The sequence below is a fragment of the Desmodus rotundus genome, chromosome 6 (genome assembly GCF_022682495.2).
Source record: "Desmodus rotundus isolate HL8 chromosome 6, HLdesRot8A.1, whole genome shotgun sequence".
Classification (NCBI taxonomy): domain Eukaryota; kingdom Metazoa; phylum Chordata; class Mammalia; order Chiroptera; family Phyllostomidae; genus Desmodus; species Desmodus rotundus.
The window spans coordinates 78,947,666-78,975,395 of NC_071392.1; the positions used below are offsets into that span (position 1 = coordinate 78,947,666).

The 27,730-nt window shown below is 41.4% G+C and overlaps 1 protein-coding gene and 1 pseudogene across 4 annotated transcripts in view; both read left to right on the plus strand.

Moving 5' to 3' along the window:
- EXOC4 (exocyst complex component 4) overlaps positions 1 to 27,730 on the plus strand; it is a 672,527-nt gene that overhangs the window by 235,086 nt on the left and 409,711 nt on the right. The window lies entirely within an intron of this gene.
- On the plus strand, positions 14,729 to 14,804 carry LOC112299948 (small nucleolar RNA U3; annotated as a pseudogene).

Below are 27,730 nucleotides of genomic sequence, written 5' to 3' on the forward strand. Positions count from 1 at the left end.
CATGAGAATCTGGTCACTTTATTTAGAATTTAACAGTGGCAGAATGTATAAATGGTCTTTTATTTAAAAAAAAAAAGACATCTCTATCCTATTCTACTCTAGCAGTGAGGGTAGCCTGTTCATTGTGGATTATTTAAGGTCACCTTCTTGCTGTAAGAAGCTAAGGCAGTGCCACAGCTGACTGCGACATCTCTATGTAGGTTTTCTGGGGTTGGTTGTTTGTTTTGTTTTGAAACTCTACTATGCTGCTAGAAAACATGAGCGAATGGATTAAGGCAACTATGTTGGGAAATAGGTATGTGTTTGTAGCTTTTTCCACTTTGCCAGGAGTACATTTTGACTTTTATAAACCCAATTCAGTGATTCTTCTCCTTCTCCTTGTATTGATGTACTGATTGGCCTCAAGGCATGGGAGTAGGTGGCGAGAAAGGGGAGGTTGGCAAGGTGAGGAATTGTCCTGAAGGCCGTAGGTAAGATACCTACCTCTGAGTCTGTGAGAACGAGAAATGCGGGAAGTCTGCATGGCATTTGAGACCGGCCGCGCTCCCTAAACTGGCATGAGCAGAGAATCTCATTTCGGCTCTAATAAGCATTTGGCTTATGTTGCTGGTGTGCCCTGCATTTTCATAATGAAACCATACCCTCTGCCTTTTGACATGTTGTTTTGCTCAGCACTTTGATTCTATGTATTCATGTTTTTATTGCCATTTTTGATTTAATGTAGGGCTTGAATAATGACTGCCTACACTTTAAATGTCACAGTGCGGTATCTATTGGCCCGAGTTTACGTGCAATCAGTAAACATGTGTTTCGGCGTTTCCCTGCTGTTTCAGAGATGCGCATTTGGCTGCAGTTGTTCTCAAAGCCCCTCCACTTTGTCCTGGGCCGAAGAACCTCAGCTGGTTTTAATCAGCTCTGAGCTGTCATTTCTGTTCATCACTGTCACATTAACATCATTCCTGTTCATCAATGTCACTTTAGCAGCAGATCTGAACTTGCTGATTAGTAAAGTGGATGGAAATCACAGCTCTGTGTGTGTCCAAATAGCTACTCATCAGCAAAGCTTGTGATGGGGTCTGATGGTTTAATGCAGGCCTTAATCAAGGGCTGAGACATGTTTCCTCTACGCTTTGACCTAGATGTGTTGAATTACATTAACATGTATATACACTTGCGCGCACACACACAGGAGCAGCGACATCAATGCTCAAAGTCAGTTGGGCTGAGCCAAACAAAGGACGGGGTAAATGACTTTGAGGATGGCTTCTCTGGTGATTTCAAGTCAGCAAACATAGCCAGCATATTTACTTTTGGTTTCATTGAGTCACTCATATGCAATTGCAGAGCAGCTTGATTGAAAATAAGCGGTCTTTAGGGACATTAACTGAGAAACTGTGGAATAGCAGGGATCAATTTTATGTTCAGAGCCAACATTATCCCAAGCACCATGGCTGCTTGCTTCTCAGCGGCGCTGCTGCGGCTGTGCTAACACACGTTTGCATTCTCGTGCTGAGGAGGCGGGGTACCAGAGGGCACAGGAGTCGTTTTGCCAAGGTGGGGCGGTGCCACACGTTATGTATTATCTCTGCTGGAGCACAGCAAGCAAATATATTTTACTTTTTATAAACAACCTTTTTGTGCATCGGTTAAACTCAGACACTGTATACTGAGTATCCAGTGTAAAACCCACTGTCTTTGTGTACTTGACCTTTGGCATGGCACTTTCAGTTTGGGAGGTAAATGTTATCCTGACTTTACTGATGAAGTTCAGAGCAGGTGAGTGACTTGTCCAAAGTCACACACTGTCTCTAGTAAAAGCTCGACCTTGAATGTGAGTCTTTCTGATGCCAGGTGTGCTAAAGTTGTCTTTTAATGACATAGCAGCTGTCTTCTTTGTGGCTTAACGTGGGGCTAGATAATTGTGATCAGGATTTCATTTAAAAAATTCCTCGTACCTTGATGCGTACAGTCTCATCTGAGTGGCTGCAGCCGTTGCGAACCCTGCCCTCACTCAGGATGAGCACTGCCGTTGGGAACACTGGAAAGCAAGGACGACAGGCAAGTTTACACCAGCCAGCGTTCTCCGGGGTGAGGTAGCGTTCGCGTTCAAACGAAGGACTGCGTGGGCATCGGGACGCAGGTGCTATTTTATGGAGGCCAGTGTAATTCGTATTTTACAGTAACATCAATTCTTTGATCTGATTAAAAATTATTTCTACCTTAGAAATTTTGATTTCTTTTATAGACTCTAGCCCTGGGGTCATATATGTCTACCCTCCGAATGTGCTGCCGTTTGCCTTCTTCCAAGACTAGGGGGTGCCTGTTCAGTATTTGCAGCATACATGTTGTTGCTCTTATAAACTGAATGAACATACTCATTTTCCACCAAGATTTCTGTTGCTATCACGTTATCACTTTCTTTTCTGATGGCTCAGATTGATAGAGTGCTATCACATGTATTTCTCTCGTCTGCATGCCAGACTGGATGTCTTGCTTTGCTTCTATTCTGAGTCCAGTAATTTTTGTCCAGATCTAAGAAGGAGTGTAGGCTTTTGAGACAAAGACCTAAATTAGGATTCTCGTTTCTCTACTTATTTGCTTTTTGAGTTACTGAGCTTTTTCTAGCCACATTGACCTGATGTGTAATAATATTGCGAGGATTAAATAGGGCAGCCGGAGAGAAACGGCTGCCAAGTTCCCTAAGAGTAAGTGTTCAATAATTAATTCTCCTTTACATGAGGTAGTGTTTCTCATACTCTTTACATTTTCCTCCTCCTCTCCCTCTGCCCTCCTTCCTGCTCTCTTTGTCTTTCTCTGTTTATAATCCCAAAGTCTTAGTGATTCTTAGGAGATCACACTTACTCACTTTGAAGATTACTTTGGCCAAGCTCTGGTCATTAGTGTTAGACATACGGGGTCACCAGTACTGTTTCTAACCAGTCTCCTTATTTCGGCAAAATATTACTGGGTACCGTCTTCATCACACTACTTTTTGCAGTCATACCTATTGTCTCCTGTGTTGCCTATTTTATCTGAGCCTGTTTCTTTCTATCTGTCAATCCACTTTAAAACTCTCCTCAACTTGATAGACTTTCTGCCCAGCATCTTCATCCTGACCTAGGAGGAGGTGTGGTTGTGAGGAACAGACTCAGCGCAGCAGTGGTGCAGACAAGGTAGCATTTAATTTCTCACTCACGTAAAGGTCTGGCAGTCAAGGCCTGGTATGGTGGCTTTGATCCATGACACCCACAAGGACCCAGGCTCTCTCTTTCCTAATGTTTCATCATGTGTGTGCGAGGTCTCCTTGCCCAAGATGGGCACGTAACTCTCGCCGTCCTATCTGTACATTAGTCAGAGGGAGCAGGTGGGGCAAAGTAGGACCTGCGCCTCTCTCTGGAAGCTGCCCGCGCTGACTTCCTCTTGCATTTCGCATTGGCCATAACTGATTACATGACCATACCCAGTTGTAACGAAGACTCAGGATGATTCCTGGAATCGTAATGAGGACTTTGAACCACTCGTGTGCTGGGAAGAAGGAGCGAATGGACACTGGAGGACAACTAGCAGTGTATATACCCTGTGAGTTTATGTGAGATGTGCTGTAGATTCTTACCTAAAGTCTCTGAAAATTAAATTCTTTTACACCATTCATACCGCTACCTACTTACTTCTTGTACCATACTTTTTCTTTTTAAGTCTACACTATTATGCAAGTAGAGAGAATAGCACTTATACTCTATTTTGTTCATTTTCTTGCCAAGACTGTCTCTACGAGTCAGATGCTTTGTTCCTGCATGAACCAGCTACCGTGATTATTGGCTGCGTGCTTAGCAGGCAGATCTAGCAGAATGCCACGTGGGGTCTTTTCCCATATTCCTCTGAAGGTAGTCTGGCCTGTGGATTTTCATTGTCTTCAACCAGAATAATGGTGGTAGGCACTGTTCACTTTATGTTTATCCAAGCATCTGTGGGAAATAGAGTTCGTATCATTGCTCAAGTGTAATCATGAACCATATTGAGATAAAATTGTGAGAAGTTTTACATACTGATCACAATAGCACATACTTTTGGTTCCTTTTGTTTTCTTTTATAAATAAATGTTTCCTGTCTTCAGTAGCAACAAGTAGAAGAGCTTTCCCTGCCTTTTAAACATGTGATTGGCAGATAGTGAGGCCATACGAGTAGTTCTACTTTAATAAACACGGCACCTGGGTTCAGGGGTGGGTACCTTGTCCACGGTCTCATCACTAGTGAGCAGCAGACTGAGGACTGCGACCTAGATCGTTCGAATGCAGACTCTGTCCCTTTTGCCCTGTGGGACGAGAGCTGGATATATCCTTATTTAGTGTTGTATTTGATATCAGATATTTATTTTCTTATTTAGTGCTTGCTTTCACTACCAGATTGGAAATTCTTATAATTCCCTGTTGCTACTTTTTCAGAAAAGATAGGTCATCCTTTGTGGGAAAACCCTCCATTCTACCAAAATGTTCAGCTGGAATAAAATCGTTTTTCTTTTCATTGAAAATTAATTTATTTTCCAATTACAATTGACATACAATATTATACTAGTTTCAGGTGTACAACATCGTGATTGCACATTTGAATACCTTACAGAGTGATCACCCTGATAAACCTGGTACGCATCCTGTACCATACGAGGCCTGTCCAGAAAGTAGCCAGCCACGTAATATGAAAAATAGAGACATTTATTGAAGAAGATACAAGATACAAGAAATACTGTATGAAGGACAATGACGCCTCAGTCCCCTTCCAAGTAGGCACCTTGGGACCTCACACAGTTCTCCCAGTCTCACCATCAGCTGCCTTGTCGTGTTTTCCTGAATATCATAGACGGTCTGAAACCTCTTTCCTTTCAAAGATGATTTTAATTTTGGTAAAGCAAGAAGTGGCAGGGTGCCAAATCTGGGCTGTAGGGGGGTGAGTCACCTGGGTGATTTGATGTTTCACCAAAAACCTCTACATGAGACATGAGGCACTGAGAGGGCGTGTTGTTGCGATGAAGCTGCCAATCACCAGTTGCCCATAGCTGCCACCTTCTGAATCATCTGAATAGTTTCCACGGAGGAATGTTCAAGCTTAAGGAAAATTTGATGCAGATTCATTGCTCTACTCACTTAGTCATTTTGAATGCGACGGCCACACAGTACACATGCTCACTCAGTAGCATCTACTGCTCCCACTGACTAGTACAGTGAAGTCATCATTGTTCACACATGCACATTCCAGCCTTCTCTCCTTGGCTGCCAGGTCACATTGATGTTGTGCAAACCATTCTCGTTATATTAACAGTGGTTGGACTTTTTCCAGAGAGCCATCATATATAATTACAATATTATTGACTAAATTCACTATGCTATACTTTTTAACCCTGTGACAGTTTTTGTAACTGATGATTTATATTTCTTAATCCCTTTCATGCATTCACCCATTCCCCAACCCCTGTCACATCTGGTGACCATCAATTTGTTTTCTGTATCTATGAGGTTGTTTTTGTTCTGTTTGTTTTTTAAATTCCATATGTAAGTGAAATCGTATTTGTCTTTATGTGACTTACTTCACTCAGCACAATACCCTCTGGGTCCGTCCATGCTGTCACAAATGGCAAGGTTTAATTCCTCTTATGGCTGAGCCACATTCCACTGTGTATGTGTACCCCATCTTCTTCTGTTCGTCTGTTGATGGATACTGAGGCTGCTTCCATATCTCGGCTACTGTAAATAATGCTGCAGTGAACATAGGGACGTGGGTATCTTTTCAAATTGAGTTGTTTTTTTAGTTGCTGTTAAACCATTTGTCCTCCCTCATAGCTTAACGAAGATCTCCTTCTCCTTTTTATAAAGTCTTTAACCCGTAGTCCTTTTATCTTTTCTTTTGTGATAGAATTTGTAATGTGTGTTAAAAATTGTGTCCTTGCTCTCGAGGAACTTCAAGTCTCTCTAGGGAAACAGAGTGCACACACGAGGAGAAGCTCACATTGCTGCTCTTTTCTTATGAGAGCGCCGTGTATTTTTTTCCTTTCAGTGTGCTTTATTCAGTACATTTTTGGTATGAACCGACAATGATTAGTCATTCTCCATTCTGGAAATATTAACTGTCTGTATTTTTTTTTACCCGTATTACCTTGTACCTGTGGTACACTTAAGTATCTGCTTTACTCCATTACTTCGACAAAGAACAGTTTCGTGTTTACACACATACACACTTCATCTGTAATTACAGAGAGTGGGACAGAAGGCAGTGGCAGTGTCCCGCAGCTGCGTGGAAAAGGGGATAGCAACCTTCTTCATTCTGTCCTGCATCAAGCATCGTTATGCTTTTATTAGGTCAGAAATATTTTTTCTTTTATTGTCAGCAGCTCGTATCTGACGCATGTAGCCATCTCTCTGTGTTGCGGGCTGTCCTTAACTTTCCCTCCTGGGCCGTATTTTTTCATTTTGCATAACTGCTAATGTGTAAACCTTAAAATTAACTCAAATTGTGAACTTGGGCAAGAGTGATACAGTAGAGTTTGGATCTGCCTTCTGTTCCTTGCTGGTTGAAGTGAAGACCGGCTGTGTCAGTACCTGTTAATCAAGAACAGGAAAATCCATTTGTCTCAGATACAGTTTCAGTCTGAAAGCTAACCATAATATTCGCGTAGGTTGTGATGGTCCAGCAGTGTCGGGGTTTTCCTTCTTCGTGTGTGCCATAGCAGTTTTCAAGTATAGGAAAGGAAGTTGTCATACTTTTTTTTTTTTTAAGAATAAAAGCTGTCTCCAAATTCCATCATGGAGATAACTTGATTTTTAGTTGCCCTTCTGGAAGAAGTTCCTTGCTGTACGAAGTTTATGAATCCCTGGACCTGAGAATTTGTAGGCTCTCTCCCAGAAAACTCTTAAGGGGCGTCCTGAGGGATGCATCTGCTGTAGAGATAATGGGTTTGCTAGGTAATCTCTCAGAATCCCTTCTTCTGTTAAGATTCTTTGATAAGCTGTTCTACAATTCAGATATGTAAAAACAAAAACACTACCAGCAACCTCCAAAACCTGGGAGGAGTGGTTAGAGATTTCTCGCTGGTAGTTCTGAGCACCTCAGAAGGAAGGCATTAGATAAACAGAAGGTGTTTTTTGCTATTACCATTGCCATTACTTGCTATCATTTTTGCAGCACCTGCCTCACTAATGCAGTTGCTTCCAGGGGCTGCAATTTTATTCCTTATGGCTGCTTTTTGTCATTATGTAATCTGTGGCAAACCACCCACCACCTAAATGTTGCCATTTCTTTTTTGCTTCAAACTTCAGCCGCAGAATACAGTTTCTGTCCCATTTGTCAACAAGCCACTAATGGAAATTTCTTATAAACACATGGTATTGTGTGCCCAGGTAAAGAAAATGGTAAAAGTCAGTGTAACTCCAATTGATTATCCCAATCATAGTTCTTATTCCCTTAGAAAACTATTAAATGAACGTTAATAAGTATTCCACGCATGGCTTCATTTTTATAACCAATTGCTAAATTGCTAAGTTGCCTTTTTATTTACTTTCAAATATACAAACATAATTTCCATATCTGTGCTTTAATTTATTACTTCATAGCTCATTATATATATGTATGAGTGTGTTTTTCTGGTAAGTTGCCATTTCTTTCTTATTCAAAAGCTTTGGGTCTCTTTTTCTGTGAAACTTCTGCCAGGAGTTATCAATTTGCACACTCTGTGATAATATATTGACCTAATAGACTGCCAATTTCACTCGCAAAGCTAATAGTTTCCCTTTATAAAGTAGACAAAGACTTTGTTGCCGAAATATGTTTATTTATTCTTTATTTTTCTCATCAAAACACTTTTTCTTTTCATCAAGAAACTTTAAAAAATTGTTTAAGTTTGTAGTCCCTTGATGAGTGAGTGTTTTTACATAGAGAAGCAAAACCCTTCTCTCACTGTTTCCTTTTTCCTGACATTACTAGCAGTTGTACTTTATTTCTAGAACCATGGAAGTTTTCATGTTAAAATAGGTGACAGTAAGATAAATCATGACTCATAGGCTGAATATTTATGTCTACTTGAAATAATTAGGTTTAATTAAGCTAATTGTAGTGGTTACGTTTTTCTTTATTGGAAATGATTCTCCCCATTTTTCCAAAGGGTTTGGGAACTTTTGCACTGAAAGTGTAAGTTAGGTGTGCAGTCCCTGAGACTCTGTGCCCGAGTGGCACTCGGACTCATTTCCTACATGCGCATGTCTATCGCTGTTGCCCACGGCCTTCTCGAGCCTTACTGGGTAGCATTTCCCGGACACTGATGAAAGCTGTTGGCCATTCGCACTTGGAAATGATGGTCCGTGGATAAATAGTTACTTTTTAGGTGTGAATCATCCACCCAGGGGTTTTTGTATTTCGAGGATAAATTCTTATCCTGTGTACTTGGGCATTTACTTGGTGTATGTTTTAGCTGTATGATAAAGTGAACAGTTCTAGGCAGTGTTGGGAGTATTTTGGGGGGCAGGAAGTTTTGCCGTGGTGCTGTCTTTGCCTCGTGTGTGCGGGTTACCAGTGAGGAAAGCAGAGGCTCACGTCCCTCTCGTGGTGGTCCTGCACTTTGATTCCGAGGAGACAGCGAGGTCCCGAAGGCTCTTACCAGTCTGTTTCCTTTTTAGTACGCAAGATAAGTGCATTTTGGAAATATTTTTTAAAAATATTTTGAAAGAATATGTTGCTCAGAGAATGCACATGTATTCATTTTATTTATTTTTATTGAGATATAGTTTCATGTAACACTGTGGAAGTTTTGAGTGTATAGTGTGTTGATTTAATACATTTATGTATTGCAATGTGATCACCTCCATAACATTAACTCTATCACGTCACTTAAGTATCATATCTTTCTTGTGGTGCCAACAATTAAGCTCTTCTCTTATCAGCTTTGAAGTTGAGGATGTAGTATTGTTGACTATAATCACTGTGTATTAAAACTCTGGGATTTACATATCTACTAGGTCCTAGTTTGTTCCCTGAAATAACATCTCTGTAAGTCCCCTACCTGCCGGTCCATTGGTAACAACCATTCTACTGTCTGTTTTCACAAGTTCGGCTTTTTAGATTCCATATATAAGTGACATCATAGAGCATTTGTCTTTCTCTCTGACATCTCACTGAGCATAGTGTCCTCAAAACCCACTCATGTTGTTGCAAATGGCAGGATCTCCTTCTTTCTCATGACTGAGTAACATCCCTGTGTGTGCGTCACGGCTCCTTGGCCCAGTCATCTGGTGGTGGGCACCTGCCTAGGTTGTTTCCGCGTCTTGACTCTTAGGAATTGGAGCACATTTCATTTCTTTTCGGTATATACCCAGAAGAGAAATTGCTGGGTCATATGGTCGTTCTATTTTTAAAGTTTTAGGAGCAGTAATTGGCATTCCAGCCAACAGTGAGCAAGGGTTCTCTCTTCTCCACGCCCTTGACAACATGTATCTCATCTCCTTGAGGCTAGCCAGAGAACACCCACTTAAAGGTGTCCACAACATGGTCTGAAATGGTTCAATCTGGTTTAATGAGTGGCATTAAATTGTATATTAGATGATCAGTATCAGTTGTATTTTTCTGTGTATTCAGAAAAATTTGAATTTTTTTGAACTTGTGGATAGATTCAGAATTTAAACTTAGAGATTAAAAATATTAGTAATATTAAGTGTGTTTAAACTACAAATAAGCCAATGGAGAGCCATACGATGACCATGGTCATCAAAATAATTTTTTGCTTATTGTTAGACCACAAAAATGCAGCTTGAGCATTTTAGGGAACTTGAGCTTTTCGATTTTGTTCTTAAACTCTTGGTTGGCTTTGCAGTTTCTGGTTTTGGGACTTAGTTCCTGGTAGTGATGATTTAAGAAGGCTATCGGAGAGATTTTTGTACAACTCTTCCAAAATTCCCCGTGTGTATAAATTGAGTACCCTGACATAATCTGTAAAGCCTAAGATTTTTTTCCCTAAGGCAGATTTTTATGTTTCTATTTAATTTATTACTTCTATTTAATTCATTATTTCTATTTAATTCAGTATTTTTTGGAACCTCAGTAGATTACCTCGAGTATCCAGATACACTTTAATTCATTATATGGATGCCATCCACACCCTTATTAGATGATACTCCTTAATGTTGGGTTTCAGAGGAGAATTTTTATACTTTCAGATCTAATGGTTGTTCTATGGGCAGGTTTCCTCCTTCATTTCACCCAGTTCCTTAATTCCCAACTTTGCTTGAGTTGCCCCCACTGAATACCTCCACTCACCCTTCATACAGTAAGCTTTCATATGTTTAGTAATGATTATTACGTCACCCTTACACTGCGTTTTCTTCCAGCACAATAAGCCCAGTTTTTTAATCTTTACTTGTATACTGTTCTTACCCAGGCTTTAGTAATTTTAGTGGCTTCTTCTAGATCTTTAGAAATAGCAGCATGAGATTATAAAGCGAACCTACTGCTGGAAGTGTGTTCGTTTATCCTCTGTATCAGTCAAATTCTTTGAGAGCCTCCAACTGAAGCCGCCATGGGAACATTTATTATTTGCTCAAATATGGCCGTAAAAATCGACTTTGCAATCCTATTGAGTCATCTTGACAGTGCTGTGAGTGACAGAAACTAATCTTATCTGCTGGCCAGCGTTTGAGACATGATAAATGGAGCCTCAGTCTTTAGTTAGCCTGGAAATTAAATTAGGTTTATCTTATTTCTCCAAGAAATATCATTACTCAGAAAATTTTGAATTATACCTTTCTAAACAAAGTTAAATAGTAAAGGCTAGGGGCTACATTTTGATTATTATATACATATATTTTTCCTGGCTTTTAGCACCAAATAATGGTGCTTTCGAAAAGTGAAAGTGTTGAGAACTCAGCATATCTTTCCTGAAGAGGTTAAAACATTTCTCAACATTAATGTTTGCAACCTAACTTAAGAATTATGCCCAGGTAGACTGAAAAAAAATATTGAGTCGGCCAAAAAGTTTGTTACATTTTTTCTGTAAAATAAAAGGCATTTTTCATTTTCAATGATAATTTCATTGATTTGGATATTTGGAGTATGTTGGCTGTTTCTCGCTATTGGCTTCTAGTGGGTAGAGGCCGGGGGTGCTGCTAAACATCTTCCAATGAGTAATACAGCCCCACAGCAAAGAATTATTTGGCCAAAATGTCAATAGTACCAAGAAACTTGGTAAACCACGTTGGCCATATTCAATCAATCACAGCACGTTCTTCATACACTGCACAAATCTTTTTTTGCATTTCAGTTGCGTTTTATCTTTCTTGAAATAATAAAGTATAGGATGCCAAAAATGTTGTGTATTTTATTCCGTCTTCAAAATTAAAATGGCTGCACAAATATTCACCAGTTTTGATAAGTTTTTATAAAATACACACTGATCTGACAGCTGTCACAGTGCAGTCTAACAAAACTGTTTCGAATGAAGTTAAAGACAGCTAAGCACCACTAGAGCCATTGAATGGAAAAAATGTAACAGACTTTTTGGGCAACCTAATACATGTCTAAGATAAGTTTTTACAGGTATTGGTACTTGGATTTTTTTTTCATGTCTAAAATAAAATTTTAAACCTTAATAATCACAGCATGTCTAGGATTAATGTCTTCATTGTTTTATGTGTCTTGCTTCTAGTCCTATAATCATTTAAAATCAGGTTAAAATGAAATTTAGTACATCTCCTGCCGGTAAAGTGACTTTTATGATAACTTCTACCATTCATTTGTTTTCCTATTAGGAAACCGATTTACCTTATTCTCCATGTGATTGTGGTATCTTCAGTTTGAAATTGTCTTTTCTTTGTCAGTTAGGATCATACTTTAGAACCCATTTTTATCAACTCCTCTAACAAATTAAAGTAGGTTACCACATAGAGTCTAATGCCTTTTTTTCTGCAGTTTAACTGAAATATTAAAACCTCAATACTGTCATTTTTTTCCTCTGTCCTTGATCTCCAGGACCACGCTAATAAGTTTGTTAGATGGTATTTTGTCAAGTTGGAGCTTTACACAAGTCGAGGGCATTAAAGCAGTAGTAACCTTTTCTGTTCTGTGTGTAAAGCAACAGGGCATTGATGTGCTGGGCGACGGGCTGCAGGAAAACCTTGTGTCTTCCGTTTGTAGGCTTCCTTCCTTCTTTTCCCCGGTCAGCGTGCCTCAGAGCTTTGTGTCCTACATGAGCTATTAGCGAGGTGAGGTGCGAACGAATAGGAGGGTAACTTCTCACCTTTTGCTCTGATTGTTTTGTCTTTTTAATTCCATTCCATTTTGGGGTTTTAAAAGTCCAGGAATCTGTGTATATACTTGGTATTTGAAAATGTGTAAGGGATTAAAAAGGTGGCTTAAGCAATTTTTTTTGCCTGTGTGGTAGTTATTTTTCTGCCAAATATTCATAAATTAGAGATTCCCCCCTCTTACTATACTTTAGGGTCAAGACCCTTGCTTTATGGAGAAAAAAAATAAAAGTAACGCCTCATCTGTTAGAATCACTAAGAAATGAGGTCTCTCTCAAAAGTTAATTTTCCAGAGAACTCAGTCCTCCTGCTGGGAATCCCATTGGTGTGCAGTGGACATGGTTTGGGGCGTTGAGTCGGATCCAAGGACGATTCCTCAGTTTTTAGGTGTTGAACAAGTTGTCGAATTTCTCTGAGCCTCAACTTTCTTTTTTCTGAAAATGGACTTGAATTAATACCTACTTCAGTGGTTGCCAAAGTGATATAGCCATTTAACACACGTTAGGTCCTTTCCCTTTTCCCGTTGCGAGTCATGACTTGATTGAACACTTCCCACTCTCTTACTTCTTCACATTCTCGTCACAAAATCAGTTAGACTTTGCATTCGAATAGTTTTCTTCCTTTCCATATCTGCCACAGGCTCCCCAGCTTAAATTCTTTTCATCACTCACTGGAACTGTTTTCAGTACTACAGGGTCTTAAAAGCCGTCTAGCGTGACTGCTCTCCCAATTACTGAATTCTCTGTGCACCAGTTCAAGTCGCATTCCAGCCTGTGTCTGTAACTTAAACCCGCGGGTCCTAGTTTGGCTCGGGTTAGCCTCAGTCTCGTATGGCGGCCCTTGTGCTGCATGGGGATGGCCAGCGTGTTTCCCCTGAGCCTCTTCTTTTCCAGAGGAAAACCCTCGGTTCCCAGCATGTATTTCCACGTTTCCAATGACCTTGACATTCTGACTGATGTTCTTGACTATTTCAGTTGGTTCAGATTGCTCTTAAGAAAAAAAGTATTCTTCTCTTTTCCAGCTATGATCTGACCTTTCCACAGGAGAGTTGGATGCTTTACTTTTTTTCTTCTAGATACTGTGCATCTGTTAATGTAATGTAATATTACTCTAACTGTATTTTATAGCTAGTTACGGTGTTGAATCATACTGACTTCTATGGGCTCTTCTTTGGTGCTGTTTTAAAGCTACATTTGTCCATTTTATTATTTTAAAGATCAAGTTTATTGAGATACAATTTACACGCAGTAAAACTTTTTTTAAGTGGGCAGTCTGATGCGTTTTGACACACGTATCCAGTTATGTAACCACCTTTGAGACATGGAGCATTTCCCTATTCCCTAAAGTTCCCTGGCGCCCCTTGTAGCCAGTCTCTTTCCCAACCCTCCGTTCCTGGCGACCTTTCTTTCCCTGTAAGTTTGCCTTTTCAGGTACTATTCTATTCATACGTGGCTGATTTGTGTGCTCTGTTGTAGAACTTGGTCTTCATTCTTTTACATGTTGCTCATCTTAGTTTGGACACATAGCTCGACTAGCATAGTCTTTGGGGATCCTAATTCTGTTTTCATTGTCTTTCCAGTGTGATGACATGAATAAATATGACATGCATTTTGGGCTGTATTTTTCTTCCCTTGTATTGGGAAAAGAGAGGTTCGACCAAAAACAAGAACAAAGGCGCAGAACCCTTGTTTAACACTAGAGAGCGTTCTCCAAGTTGACATCTACTCATTTATCAGTCTCCTTTGGTGTCGTACTTGAACCCCCCTGAGTCTGTCTTTCTCACTATATTTAACCAAGGACAGCGTAAGACATCTGGGCAGATACTTTGTTGACTGGAACGCAGTTTTCATCCTTAATTTTCATTACATAATAGTCTAGTAACTTTTTCTGCCCATAACATGACTCTGAAACTATCATACAGAGAGAAAATCACATTTCTCTTTGTCATTTCTATTCCTTAACAGTTTAAATTTTGAAATTTATATGCATTTTACTTTCCATTAGCCATAAATGATTAGAAACCAATGAATTTTGTTTCTCAATTGACCTTTTCTAATGAATCAAAACTTTTATAATGTTGTAGACATTTTATACTTGAATTAAAGCCATGGTTTTTCTTATGAGACTCTTATCATTTCAGTAGATAGGAAGCAGTCCTACCCTGTTAAGGAGGAGATGTTGTGTAGTAAATCATTTACATACGAAATAAGCTTTCTGAGGAAGGTGCCATGTCCCCGCCGTGTGCCGCTGTGACCCCAGCGCCCAGCAGAATGCCAGACACGCAGGAGACGCGCCCTAAACGAGAGTCTTTGATTCTCGCCACAGACCCCCTCATGGCAGAATGCACTGCGTTCGGTTATATTAAATGCCAGGTCCTGTTTAGGTTTGTTTAATTATACATTTATGGTCATCCTTTATAATTATTTTTCGTGTATGAATTTAAATATTTTTTAATTAAGATTATACTTTCAGGGATCATCTCTATAGTTCATTACTAGAGAAGTTTCTCTGAACATGTAGAGCACCTTAAGGATAAATGTACATTAAGTCTTGTTAATAAATAAATAAATAAATTTTTAAAATTATAGCTCCAAGTTTGAGACTGAAAAGCCTGTATCTCTGAGCAAGTCTAGCATTTAGTGACATGTCGCTTTTCTTTAAGAGTAATGGCCTTACTGTTTTTTATTTTATTACCACCGGCATTACTGACAGTGAAGGGCCTTTTGTGCTCTGTCACCCATTTTCATGAGTAAAAAGAGAAGAATGCACAAGCACTCAAGTTCACTTGAGACGCGGTTGTGCGAGGGCTGTCCAGCGTTCCCTCACCCACAGGCGAGGGCCCGGTGCCGCTTTCCAAGTTACTGCCCCGTCAGCGTGGCGAGGCTGCCGCCCCTAGTACTCCCTGAAGCACTAATCTAGGTGTCCTGGGAAGGTATCTTCTTGTCATGATTGTAGTCTGTATCCGCTGACTTTAAGTGGGAGAGATTATCCTAGACAGTCTGGGTGGACCTGCTTCGATCAGCAGTGGCCTCCAAAACAGCTCAGCTTCCCTCAGGAAGAAATTCTGCCTGGACAGCAGCTCAGCTCCTGCCCGAGAGGCAGAGCCTGCCCTAAGGAGTTTGGACTCGCCTAGCAAGATGTGTCTTATTATCAGTTCTGTGGTTGTATTTCTCAGGTTGAACCAGAACTGATACATTACCCTATCAGGGAGGTGGTCCCTGGTATTTGCATAACGAATAGTGGGGTGCAAAGCTTGGGTCCTAGTGCATCGGTCCGTTCCTGTCACTGGTGAGCGAAGACCAGTGCTGCGTGAGAAACGCCTGCGCTCTGCGCGCTTGCCCGCTGCACGGCTGCCGTAAGCTGTGCTGTTGCAGCCACTCGCTGCTTTGACCTTTTTTTGTCCCAGGCCTTTTTCTTTAGAAGACAGTTTCATCTGGGCTAGAGTATAGGGAGGTAATGTTGTAATTTTAGCTGTATGGAAATCGCTTTGTTCACTTTTTTGGAAGGAGAGAGGAAGCTGCTGTGCAGTGATTTACAGCAGTCCATAGTTAGGCATAGGCTACGGTGGCACGGGGCTTAAGTTGGATAGTTCTGGAGCGCTGGCACAGAGCGCGGATATGGAGGGCCTGTCAGTGGCTGCGAAGTTCCATTCCAGGATTCCGTCACACGCTGATAGAGTGCCAGCGCATATGGGTCTCCATATGGCGTTGCTTTGGGGTCTTTACCACCTGTAATCTAGCTGAATTTCCTTCACTTAGATTTGTCCAAGAGGTAAGCAAACGAAATATGGAAATGGAAGTAGTATGTCAGTGTTAAAATGCTGAAGTTTGGGATGAGTTACTGTTATTATAGTAATTACCAAGAAAAAAATAATTCATTAAATGAGTGCATTAGTACAATAAGCAGCAGTGTTCCTCTATCACCTCATTAACAGCGGGGAGCAGTGTATCCATTTCTGACTTGTGGAGTGGAGAGGGAAATTAATTTTATTTTATTGAGTCTTCACGAGAAGATAGCGTTAGATCATTTTGGACATCTTTAAAAGTAATGATATTAATGAATTTAAATATGTTTGCATGGTTCAGGAATAATGGTATTGTGAATGGCATTTGGTATTGTGATTGAATATAGAGAGTAATAAAACTGGTGGCATTCTGACTGCATGATACTGCAGTTGTTTTATATCATTAAGAACATTTGATTTCAGAAATGGAAAAGCAAACATGGCTCCATCGAACCATGGTTTTCAGACCTCATAAAAATGCTTCTCTAAGCTCCAGACAGAGCTGCTGGTTTATACGTCAGCTTGCACTGTGCCGCATTGCCTCTCTAGTGTTTTAGCTGCTCTTCAAAGCGGCCGTTCTAATGGACAGGGCAGAAATCACCGAAGATGTCTTTGTGTTGCCCACGTCACGTGAAAAGGCAAAGGTGCTCCCGGTGTCCAGCCCAGCAGACGTGTTCGGGAGATGGCGGCACCGTTATTGGCTCTGGAAGTTGTTCTGTGAGCCGGGCTTGTTAGGCCTTAGGCGTTCCCTCCTTTCAGCTGTAGCTGCCCCCCCCCCCCCCCCAATGGATGGCACCTTGCACTGTTACTGCAGGCCTCTGTGAGACTCCGTGGTGACGGGAATGGGGGTGGGACCCGGCTGGTGAGAGAACTGACCCTACACGAGTCTCAGCGCAGGCGGCCCAGCCCGCGGCGGATGTGTCCACCTCCGCACTCTGAGCGCCTGGCAGCCGAGGCGCGTTTTACCATGAACGTGTTGTGTTTCCGCCCCTTCAGAAATGCGCAGTGAACCTTTGCGCCAATGTGTTTGATGAGATAACTAGTGAAAGGAGCAGAGCTGCCCCTTCCTCGGGTTGGACCCACTTGCCTTTCGTGCAGTCGAAGGGCCTTCAGGGGAACACGCTTGAGCTCAACACCACTGCCCTTGCTGTTTTCTAGTGAGCGGGGGCCCTGGGCGGGCTCCAGTGTCTCAGGCACTGACGCCTTATTGATAAGGTAGGGACAGCATTGTGTATCCTGCTTATTGTGCAGGATTATTATGGGAATCAAACAAGATACTGTGTGTGAAGTGTACAAAGTGTGACGTACATGTAAAGGTATTATATCACAGTGTCTGTCATGTGTGTACAGATACACATTTATCCATTCCCACTGCCCCGGTTAATTCAGGCCTTTTGCTTGGGTTCTGTCTGTCTTCTAGGTAGATTCCCTATCTCCGGCTGTGAATAGAATGTGTTGCATATTCCTGAAATAACGTTTGAGATGTGGTAGCTTCCTTCTCAAGACGTCCTCCCCATGCCACCTGTCCACTTCCCCAGCTGTTGTTTTCTCCTCGCGCTGCTTCCGCCCATTGCCTCCCTGTGCTGCTCGCTGCTCCTCCTCGCCTGCCGCCCACGGGCCTCGGCGGCGCTGTTACCTCTGCGGGAATCTTCTCTCCCTTTTAACCTTATGTTGTCTCTACGCCATCAGTAAGATCGGTCTTTCAAGGTCCATCTCAAGTATGATTTTCCTCCTTTACTTATTTCCACTCCTTTACTAGACTCAATCGTCTTCTATAGAAACGGAATAGGTGAAGGGAGCCGGGAACACACAAGATGGCCTGGGGTGGGGGGCAGTGTTCCCAGAGCAGGGGAGGCCAGCGGGCTGGATTCTCTCGTTGGGACATGGAGAGTTGTGGTGGGTGCTCACCTCTCCCCTCCCACGTGTCGCAGGTGCCTCCTGCCCCCACCCGTGTCCACTTTGTGGTGTTCAGTTTTCCTTTACCTCATGTGTGGATTTTACGTAGATCTATAAATATTCCGATCTTATAAAATACACATAATAAAAACCTGAAATCAGTTTGTGTATTGAAAAACTTCACAGTTTACATGTCACGTAAATTTAGATTTCTGTTTATCAGCTTTTCTTAAGTCATAGACTGTACCATGTGAGGTGATGGTATCTGAGCTGAAGCCTGTTTCTGACGCCCTAAAACCCTTAAAGGGCTGTACTCCCACAGGGAGATCAAATTTTAAGCTTTGGCTTCCAATAATTTAATACTATTCTTTGGAAGTCTTTATTGTTAAGGAGTTGAATAATGATCTTGAAAATAAGTTTAATTTCTAAGTTCCTAGTTCCCTACACCAAAAATAGAATTGTTGTAACTTCCGTCAGCGTCCAAGTAAGTTGATCTCTGGTAGCGAACTCCCTGCCTGGGCCTCCAGCCTTCAGCTGGTGCTGAGGCAGGATTTATGCCAGTTGCCTTTTCTGTGATTCAGAACACAACGAAACTGACTTTTTTCCCTCCAAAGTACCATGCGTCAGAATTCCAATCACAGGGCTCATTTCAGGTCTTAGGTTTTGTGGCCACTGTCATTTTCTCTTCGTCACTGCACTTGAACCTGCGCGTTCCCTGAGCCTGCCCGAGGTGCTGCAGGCCAGCACCCCGCACGTGGCTTTTCATCCAGAGAGCCCCGCCGGACCTCCCACACAGGATTTAACGTCTTCTCTTTCTTACTCTATTAGCTCCTTTATACAGTAACAGTCATCACATTGCCTTATAACTTTTTATTTGTATATTTTCTTCCCAATGGGACTGTGAGAGCCTTATGGGCAGGAGTCATGTCTTAGTAATTTTTCTATAGTCCCGATCCGTGCAACTGATTTACATGCCATAAATGTTTGTAGAATTAAGTGGTGGGTTAACAATGACAAGATTCCTCATTTTCTCGTTCTCAGGTATGGAAGTAGGAAATATATAGAAACCCCCAAAACTGCTGTGGATGGAAAATATTTGAAAAGCAGTGGATTAGAAGTTATTGGAAAATATTGAATCTAGCCTGCAGTGCCCCTGGGGTGTGGATTAATTCCTTAACATAGAACGGCCTCAGCAAGTTATTTATCTGAATAACAATGAACAAATATTTATTGAGTCCCCATCAGCCTGAGGGACTGTGCTAGATCTGGCCGTTACGTGAGTAGAGAGTCAGGTATCTAAATAGACTGTAAACCAGCAATAATTAAAATGCCTCCTGTCGTTGCTGGTCCTTGCTGGAGTGGCAAAGAAGATGGTAATATTTAGCTCTGCATTAACGACTTCTCACGTGGGACATTTCCTGTCTCATCTTCAATGATAACCTAGAACGTTATTCTTTATTTAGCTACGTATTTTTCTTTAAAGTAGTAATTTTTTGAGTAATACCTATGTGCCCGTTTTTCCTTTTTTAAATAAAATCCAAAGCCATTAACTTTGTCTCTCTCCGAAGTCTGTCTGTATTCCGACGCCCCAGAGGCACTGAAACGCACGCAGAGACGGAGAGCACAGGCTCCAGAGTCAGGCCACCCAGGTCTGAACTGTGGCTTCGCCACTTCTGCTGCGTGACTTTAGACATGTTTGTTTTAGCATCTCTTTGCTCTTCTGTCACTTACAAAAGGAGGACAGGAGTGTGCCTACCCCTGACGGTCAAATGAGATAATGCACATAAGACTCTTACCTATGATTGTTAGTTATTACGGCACACGCTCAATATGCAGCTGTTTTTGAAATTTAAAAAATATCAATTTGACACATTCCTAGGTAGTGTGCAAGATGCACTTTTTATTTTTAGAATTTGGGGCTTTTCACCTTTTATATGTCAGCCCGTAAGGTGAAGATGCTTTTAGGACAGAATTGGCCAGACCTGTTAGGTTGTTTCCGACGGAGGGGGCGTGTGTGCATTACTGAGAACATGGCCGTCACTTCAGGTGTTTTTTTATCTTCCCTTTCCTGTCAGCTGTTGCTTACAGTTAAGTTGTTGCCGTGCAGCTTAGTGCCTGTACTCTTTCACTCGCATCAGATATGTTCTTAATGGGTTGCTGTGACTTTAATGAAATCCAGTCTTGCTGAATCACTAACCCTGCTTTCTCCTAGAAGGCTCTTTATTGGGGCCTGGCAGATCGCCTCTCCAGAGCCTTCGGATGCCCTGGCTCTCTAATTCTTACCCTTAACGAGGTTTGTGCTGCGTGATAAAATATTCATGTTAAAACAGGGTCTAAACTAATTATCCGCAGCCAGCACTTGCCGCTGCAGTCATTTGCTGTTAGCTTGGCTCAAGTTAATGGCTTGTATTTCAGTACAAATAGTCCCTTCTGGCTGTTTCCTGTCGCTGATTCTTATCCTAAATGGAATTTCCATGCATACCTAGGGTGAATTCTTTTTATTTTGAAAGGAGGCTTCTTGCCCTACTTTTTCATCCCTTTTTGCTAAGATTCGCCTTATTTTAGTGTCCAGTTCTACGTCGTTCGCCTTCATCTTCAGATCCCCGTGTCATTGCCAAATTCACTTCTGCCCCGCTCTTCAGAAAGAAAAAGTCAAGTTTCAGCTTTACATTTAACAGAATATACTACGTCGGATTTTTAAGCAAACAAAGTAAGGCGTAACCACAGTAAGGACACGTTTCAGTGCGTGGCACTGGAGACCCACAAAGGGAGTGTTATGATAGGAATTGACCACTGTGGGAAGAATTGAGGGCTAAACACAAGAGAGACAAGGTAATAACGGAGTATTTTTTATTTTTTTGTGGAATTTTCATGGAAATGATGACCGAAGAGTGGGTGGATTCAAGGGCAAAGGACTTAGTATTGGAATCCGCAGAATGTAGGAGCAAGGAGAGAAGGGGCCAAGTCAACAAGGAAACCTCGATACTCAAGGACTGGGTTAAGTTTAGCTCTTTCTGCTTCCTTCTGTTTCCACAGTGAGTGAATTGTGAGTGGACTAAGTCAGAGAGAGTGTATTGCTAGGTAGGTAGAAGGTGGGCCTCCTTTGGAGTCTCTAAGTGCCTTTTACCTCAGTGGTGGCCACTTAGCTCTTCAGAAAAGAGCAGCTAACACAAACCTGGATTAACTGGGGTGTTTGACCAAGGAGACATGTTACTGGACTAAAGGGGTTCCTTTGCCTGTGCACATCAATGCCCAATCAAATGAGAACAGCAGTGGCAGCTCAGAAAGTAAGGGTTTATTAGTTGAGGAATTGGTGCCAAACCTGGAGTCACAGGTGAGCTCAAAGACCCGGCTCTTTGATAGCTTGCTTCTAGGGGATGGTTTTATTATAGGGAACTTTGTGAGCTAACGTTGTGGTCTCTACTGACTGGTCAGTGCTAGGGTGGAGGGTAGTAGGTCATTCCATCTAGTCCTGAGGTCAGCCATGGCCTGGTTTCATCTGGTTTTGCAAGGATGTGGTCGGTGGAGTCCGTCTGGAGCTGAACCATAACTGAGGCTTGGTGTTATGTCTAGTCCGAAACCGTCTCTGCGGTCAGCAGACCCAAGGCTTTTCTCTTAAGGTAATTTGATGCTGACCAGAACCTCATTGCCCTGAGGGCTTGATGATAAATGTTTCTGCATGGTTGCAGACAGACATCCATCCCTTCCAAATAAATAAGACAGCTTTTATTCAACCTGACTTCTAGGCATCACACTCTTTTAAATTACCGCCTGGACTCCACTTCTCCTCCCCAAGTACAATGGATGCAGAAACCCTAGGCTGCATATTGACGCTCTGTCAGTTAGTGATGGGACCTGCTGTGTGCATTCTGTAAGTGGCCTAGGGATTTCATGAGCCCAGTGTTAGTGGTTTAATTGTAAAGTCAAAGCTTTCCATTTTTCATGAGCTTTAGAATAATTAGAATCTTATTTTGAATAAATTGAGTTATTAGATTCATACTCTTAAAAACCGTCAGGATGTTAAGATACAGGTGTGTGGTACATGAAACATGCATGATGTGTGTGGAGTTCTGGACAGTAAAGAATACTCTCCTGGTACTAACTGCCCAAACCCAGCAGGCCCTTATGCTTACAAGGGCACCAGCACGGGGAGCAGAGACTTGCTTCCCCTCTTGCGCTGTTCCTGACCCATGTCATGTGTTTGCTAATTCATCTGCTTTTCACCCCTTGATCAAAGCAGAAATATGCCTGTTAAAATACCTACAGTGAAATGCTTCCAGAAAGGAAATGTTAGCTGACATTTTGGTTCTCGTCTTTCTTTTTTTAGTGAAAACATTTTTTTGCCCTGGAATCTGTTATGAACATAACTCCCAGGAATGGGTAAAGGGGAAATCTAATAACAGCATTAGAATTGTGGCTTCTTAGAGTTCAGATATAAATTGAAATTAAAAGAGTTACTAGATATTTTATATACATTTTCTAGGTATAACTTCATAAATAATCAATTTTTTCAATTAAATGTATGACTCATACTTTCTTTTAAGTTTATGAAGTACCTGAGGCATTTTGGGGGAGTGAGTAAACATTGATTAATTTAATGGGAAATTGTGTCTAAGCTAAAAAACCCTGGCCCCCTTTTAAGTTAGAACAATAATTTTGGAAATTGCAAAGAGATCTTAGAACACATTCATTTTCTCTTTCCTATTCCTTCTTTTCCACAGTTTTAAAGTAATTAATATATAGTTTATATCTTTCTGTTAGTCCCCATAGGCTGTGGTTATGCTCACTAAAGAGAGAGGAGCTATGAATTATACTTAATGGACTGTTGATCATCTAAGATATCTGAGAGTTAGCACTGTTTATACTTCTTCAAACTACCTAATTTGAAGAAGGGGAATGCTAGGGATGACTGCCTTCAAGAGAAGTGTGAGTGGCGGAAGGAAGATTCTGTGCCCAGCTATGGGGAGCCATAAGACATTAGCCCTCATTACTGTTTTAAGAATAAGGGCATTCGAGAAGAAATATATGGTAATACACAGTAATTATATAAAATGCTTATCAGATCTCTGGTTTTGAAAATTTAACTAGTTACCCCAAACCTTGGTTTGCACTTGATGTGTGTTTGTTTCTATTTTCTTCTTTCCAAATTGCCTGTTGTTATTCCCGGACCATTTTTCCGTACTCCTTATTGATTTGTATGTATATCTGATATTCTGAATATCCTTTCTCGTTAAGTATGGCAAAACTCTCTTCCAGTTTGTTGCTCCTTGTTTAATTATCTATCATTATGCAAATGCCTAAAATTTTGTGTTACGTCTGGTTTTTATTTTACAGCTTCTTGGTTTATAATTTTGTTTAAATAAACCTTCCTTACCTCAGTCTTTTAAAAAACACTTTTTTTCTACACTCCTAATTCTATAGTTTAATTTTTCCTTATGACATTTAGGTCTTTATTCCACATGCAATTCATTTTTAGTGTGAACATGAAATAGAACTTCAACTTAACTGTTTTTAGATGTGAAATCAGTGTCCCACCACCTTTTAGCTTCCACTTCTGTCCTTTCTCCAGCGATTTGAAATACTGTATATACTAATTCCCATCTATATAATTAGGATTTTTTGATTTCAGGAGAAAAGGAGCCAGCTTAGTGAGCTTAAGTAAGAAGGGGTAATTACTAAGGAGAGGTGGCTGGCGTCATAACCATGGAACAGGAAACCTGGCTGACCCCCGGGAAACACCCACGACCAGGGATTCAAATGCCATTCAGTTTTTATTCTCTTTCTCTTTTTCTTTCTCTCCTCCTCTTGTTTCTATGTGTTGACTTCATTCTTCTTTCTCACTCTAGACTGTCTTTTTATAAATGGTTTCTGATCTTTTCATCTGTCTAGAAAGAAACTGACTCTTTTGGTCTCTAGTCAAAGAATCTCAGGTTGGGTCAGCTGTGCTTCATTGTGTTCTGGGAATGAAATCGTGTGAGAGCACAGCCAGCCTCGGCCAGACCAGGTGGGTCAAGGTGCAGCACGGGTCTGGTTTTCAGCGCTCTGTGTACCCATGCCTGTTCAAGTCCGGTGCTCTTTGCTGTTGTCCTTAGAAAACTGCAGGAGAACTACCTTCTCATGGGGTTTTTTTTTTCCTTTAAAAAAAATCATTGGCTGGTATTTATTCTTCTAGATGAAATTTAGAATCAGAATGTCAAGTTCCATTATACACCCCATTGTTTGTTGATGGAAATATATTGGATTTATAGATGTATAAATAGAGAATTGGCTTCTTATTTTGAGACTTGCCAGAATCATGGTATGCCTCTCTCTCTCTCTCTTTTAATCTTTATATTATATTAAACTATCTTACATTGCTATATTAGTGTTAAATGAATATTTCTTTGCAACTTCTGGTTAACCAGGTAAAGTTTCATGGAATAGTAATTTAGGCAACACAGGGAGTAAAAGAAGAAAATAAAGATTTCCTATAATCCTGCCACTCACAGATAGCTGTTTGCATTGAGGCAATGCTGGGGCTGCATCGCCCACAGGAGTTAAATTCTGGGGATACAACACAGTGGCTCTTGTTACCGCTTAGTGATGCATTCACTTCTGGTGAGTGATTGCAGCAGCAGTGTGTTGGGATTGTGTATGTACAAACACGTCTGAAGATGGGCGGTGGGGTTAAAGGGTCAGTGGATTAGAGCTGATTCTGTACAATCTCTCGGCCTTTCTCCAGTGGTCACAGGGTGGCTCCTGCAATGACTGTCATTATATTCATGTTTGAGGCAGCAGGGTAAGGGACAGCAGGTGTCGGTCCTTTGTCAGAAACAAGAAAGCTTTTTCAGGTTTCCTTGCTTATGTCTGGTCACATGACTGCTCCTCTATTTAGGGAGGGTCGGCAAAAGCAAGCATTTGGCATTTTGGTCTCTGTCACGGGAAGTGGGTTGGATGGGCCTTGAGTAACCATCTGTCTTTGAAATTAAGATGAAACTCACCCTTGAAAATATTTTAAATTGTGAAAACCCAGTGTTGTACCACAGACAATTAAGTTCCTTTATATCTTCTTGAACCAGTGTTTTCCTATACATTCCCCTTACTTAATGCTGCATTTTTCCCCCCTTACCGATTTCTAGAAGGCATTATTCCTACTTGCCTGCCACGTGTCCAGTGCAGGACATAGAGCCCTAGAAAGCATTTATACGCTGTTTCTATCAGTTGCCATGGTGACTTGATTCGTGTTTGTTCACTTGTTTTTACCGTGAAGAAACAGAGGAACTTCTGTGACAGGTGCTTTTGCTCTCACAGTGAGCTCCACCCTCCTGCTGCATGTTGCCCACACCCAGGGTTGCTTTCTGCTCTCTTGGTAAGAAGGCATCAGGAGAAGCTTCACTGGGCTAGGCTGACCTCTGGGGGAGAGTATCATGGGACTTATCTGATGACCGGGGTCTGCTTTCCTAGGTTCCTCTGCTTCCGACATGGCAGCCCTGTGCTTCTGGGTCATGTGGTTCCCTAGCCCCCCTCCTCCGGCGCTTCCAGACTGGTCGTGTGTGCTAGGTCCCATTGCTTCCACAGCCATGACACACTCCTGACAAATAGAGCTCTTTCTTACCTCGGAAACATGTTAGCTTTATTTTAAACAGAGCTGTTCACCAGTGGGGGAAGAGCTGGAAAATTGCAATTAGTTTCAGATAAGCACAGCTGAAGTACTCTTATTTTCTACTATGGCAGCAAATTGAAAGGATGGAGGGCATTGAGTCATCACAGTGTCTGATGATACAACTGATGCATTCTGGGGTTCATGGATCATTCTGGGACCTTGTTACTTATGAAATCTAGAATCAGAGGGTCTAAATGTGTCCTCAGTAATCCTCAGGCCTCTTAATAAGAGCTTTTTAAGTTTTAGTCCCTGAGTCATCACATTTTTGAGTTGCTGGCCCCCGGTGGCCCAACTGAATTCTCCCCTAATTCATTTTGATAATAGAGAGACTCATTAGCAATGCCCTGCTCTGCTGGGACCCAGTGTGGTGACTCATGAAGTCGTGAACGTAGGATGAAGTCGTGAAAATAGGATGAAGTTGCTTTAGTCATTTCAGTGCCACTTCCTAAAAAATTTACTTAAAATGGTTATTTCAGGCCATGGGAGGACTTTTTGTGGTCAGTATTCGGGAGGTTGAGAATTATGTTTCATTTGTTTGATAAATATTGGTGGGTTGTCACCCTGTGGTCATTTTTAATGGCCATTTATAATAGCATATGAAATTGAAAGAGACTGAAGTGTTGAAATGAAGGAAAAGTATGTTTTTAATTATTGAAGTATCCAGAATGAAATGAGCCTTTTAAATTAAGTCTCAAGAGGTGTGTTTTTAAAAAGTGTATGGAAATTGGGCAAATGAGCTTGCTCTCACGAACATCCGTAAGTATCTGGTGTCTTTCCTGCGGCTGCTCCTGGCGGGGGGGGGGGGGGGGGGGGGGGGCATCTTGTTTTATTTCTCCACTGCCTCTCAGACATCACTTCTTTTCTGCTGGTGCTTGGGTCAGAGGGGTTTGCTCGTGCAGAGAAATTCAGTTACCCTGGTTATTTGTAAGGACCTAACAACCTGGTGTGCTTATCTGTGAAAGCCTTTTCCTCCAAGCACCTTAACAGTTGAATTGAGTCTGCACCAGCTGTAGCCTGCTTACAGGTAGTTTGAGTGGAGGTACGTGATACATCGTCATTTTTTTTCCATGTGTGTTTTCTTAGAAGGGGATTTGGTAAAACTAGGTGGCTGAAGTTGGGGAAAAGTTGCATGAATCTTAGACTACACAAAGACTTCACAAAATAAGGCCTGAAACACAGTGGTCCAAATACATGTGTGTGCTTTCACCATGGGTCTAAACTTGGGCGATTGGAGAAATGTGTTTCTGCAAAAGTGCCAGAAATCGAATTAATTACACATTGAGACTGCTGTCTTTTGACATCAGGCACTTGGTCCATCTGAACGTATCTGCTGAGTTACACACTTCTGAGCATGAGTTACTCTACAGAAAAAATGAAGGTGCGAAGAATTTGTTTTATTTTTCTTGGCATAGGTATGCCTCAAATTGTGCTCTATGGAAAGAACATTTGCTTCACAGGAATTCTTTTATTTTGCTTAATCAGTTGCAGAAGGAAGTGAAGTTGCCACTCTTTTGCCCTCCATCTCTACTTATTTTAAATAAAAAAATAAATTACATATAATAAAGATGTTTTAGTTACTTTGTCACACTTAACTCTACCTTACTAAACCCACTTCTAGTTATCAACTTTGAAGGTTAGGACCATTTAAAATGCTCAATTTTGGTGACTGAACAGTAGGAGACAGGCTAATATTTTCACTCTTCTTTTAATAATTTTTTGGTGTTTGTAGTATGTAAGGCTTTTGACATGTAATGTGAGGACAAAGAGGAAACATATTACTTCTATTCTCAGTGACTTGATATATGTACCAACCTCATGTGAATCAGCTACAGGTGGTTCTGGGACTGCAGTTTGAGGCGTGTGAGCTGAGGTTGCTGAGTCCAGTTCCAGTGGCCTGAATTTGGTAACGTGCAGGGAGTTCCATGGTCTCAAGCTTCACCCTGCCAGCTATACATAACTCAGGGTTCTCATCTGGCGAGTGGGCAATCGCGATAGAAATCTCTGATTTGGTAAGTAGTAGTAGTAGGGTGCCCTGTTGTACCCTTTTTGTTTGAATCAGAATCCCAGTTGCCCCAGGAAAGACTTTTCCCTATTCAGAACCATAGCGAAGTGAATTGGGATCCACAGCTGTTTAGG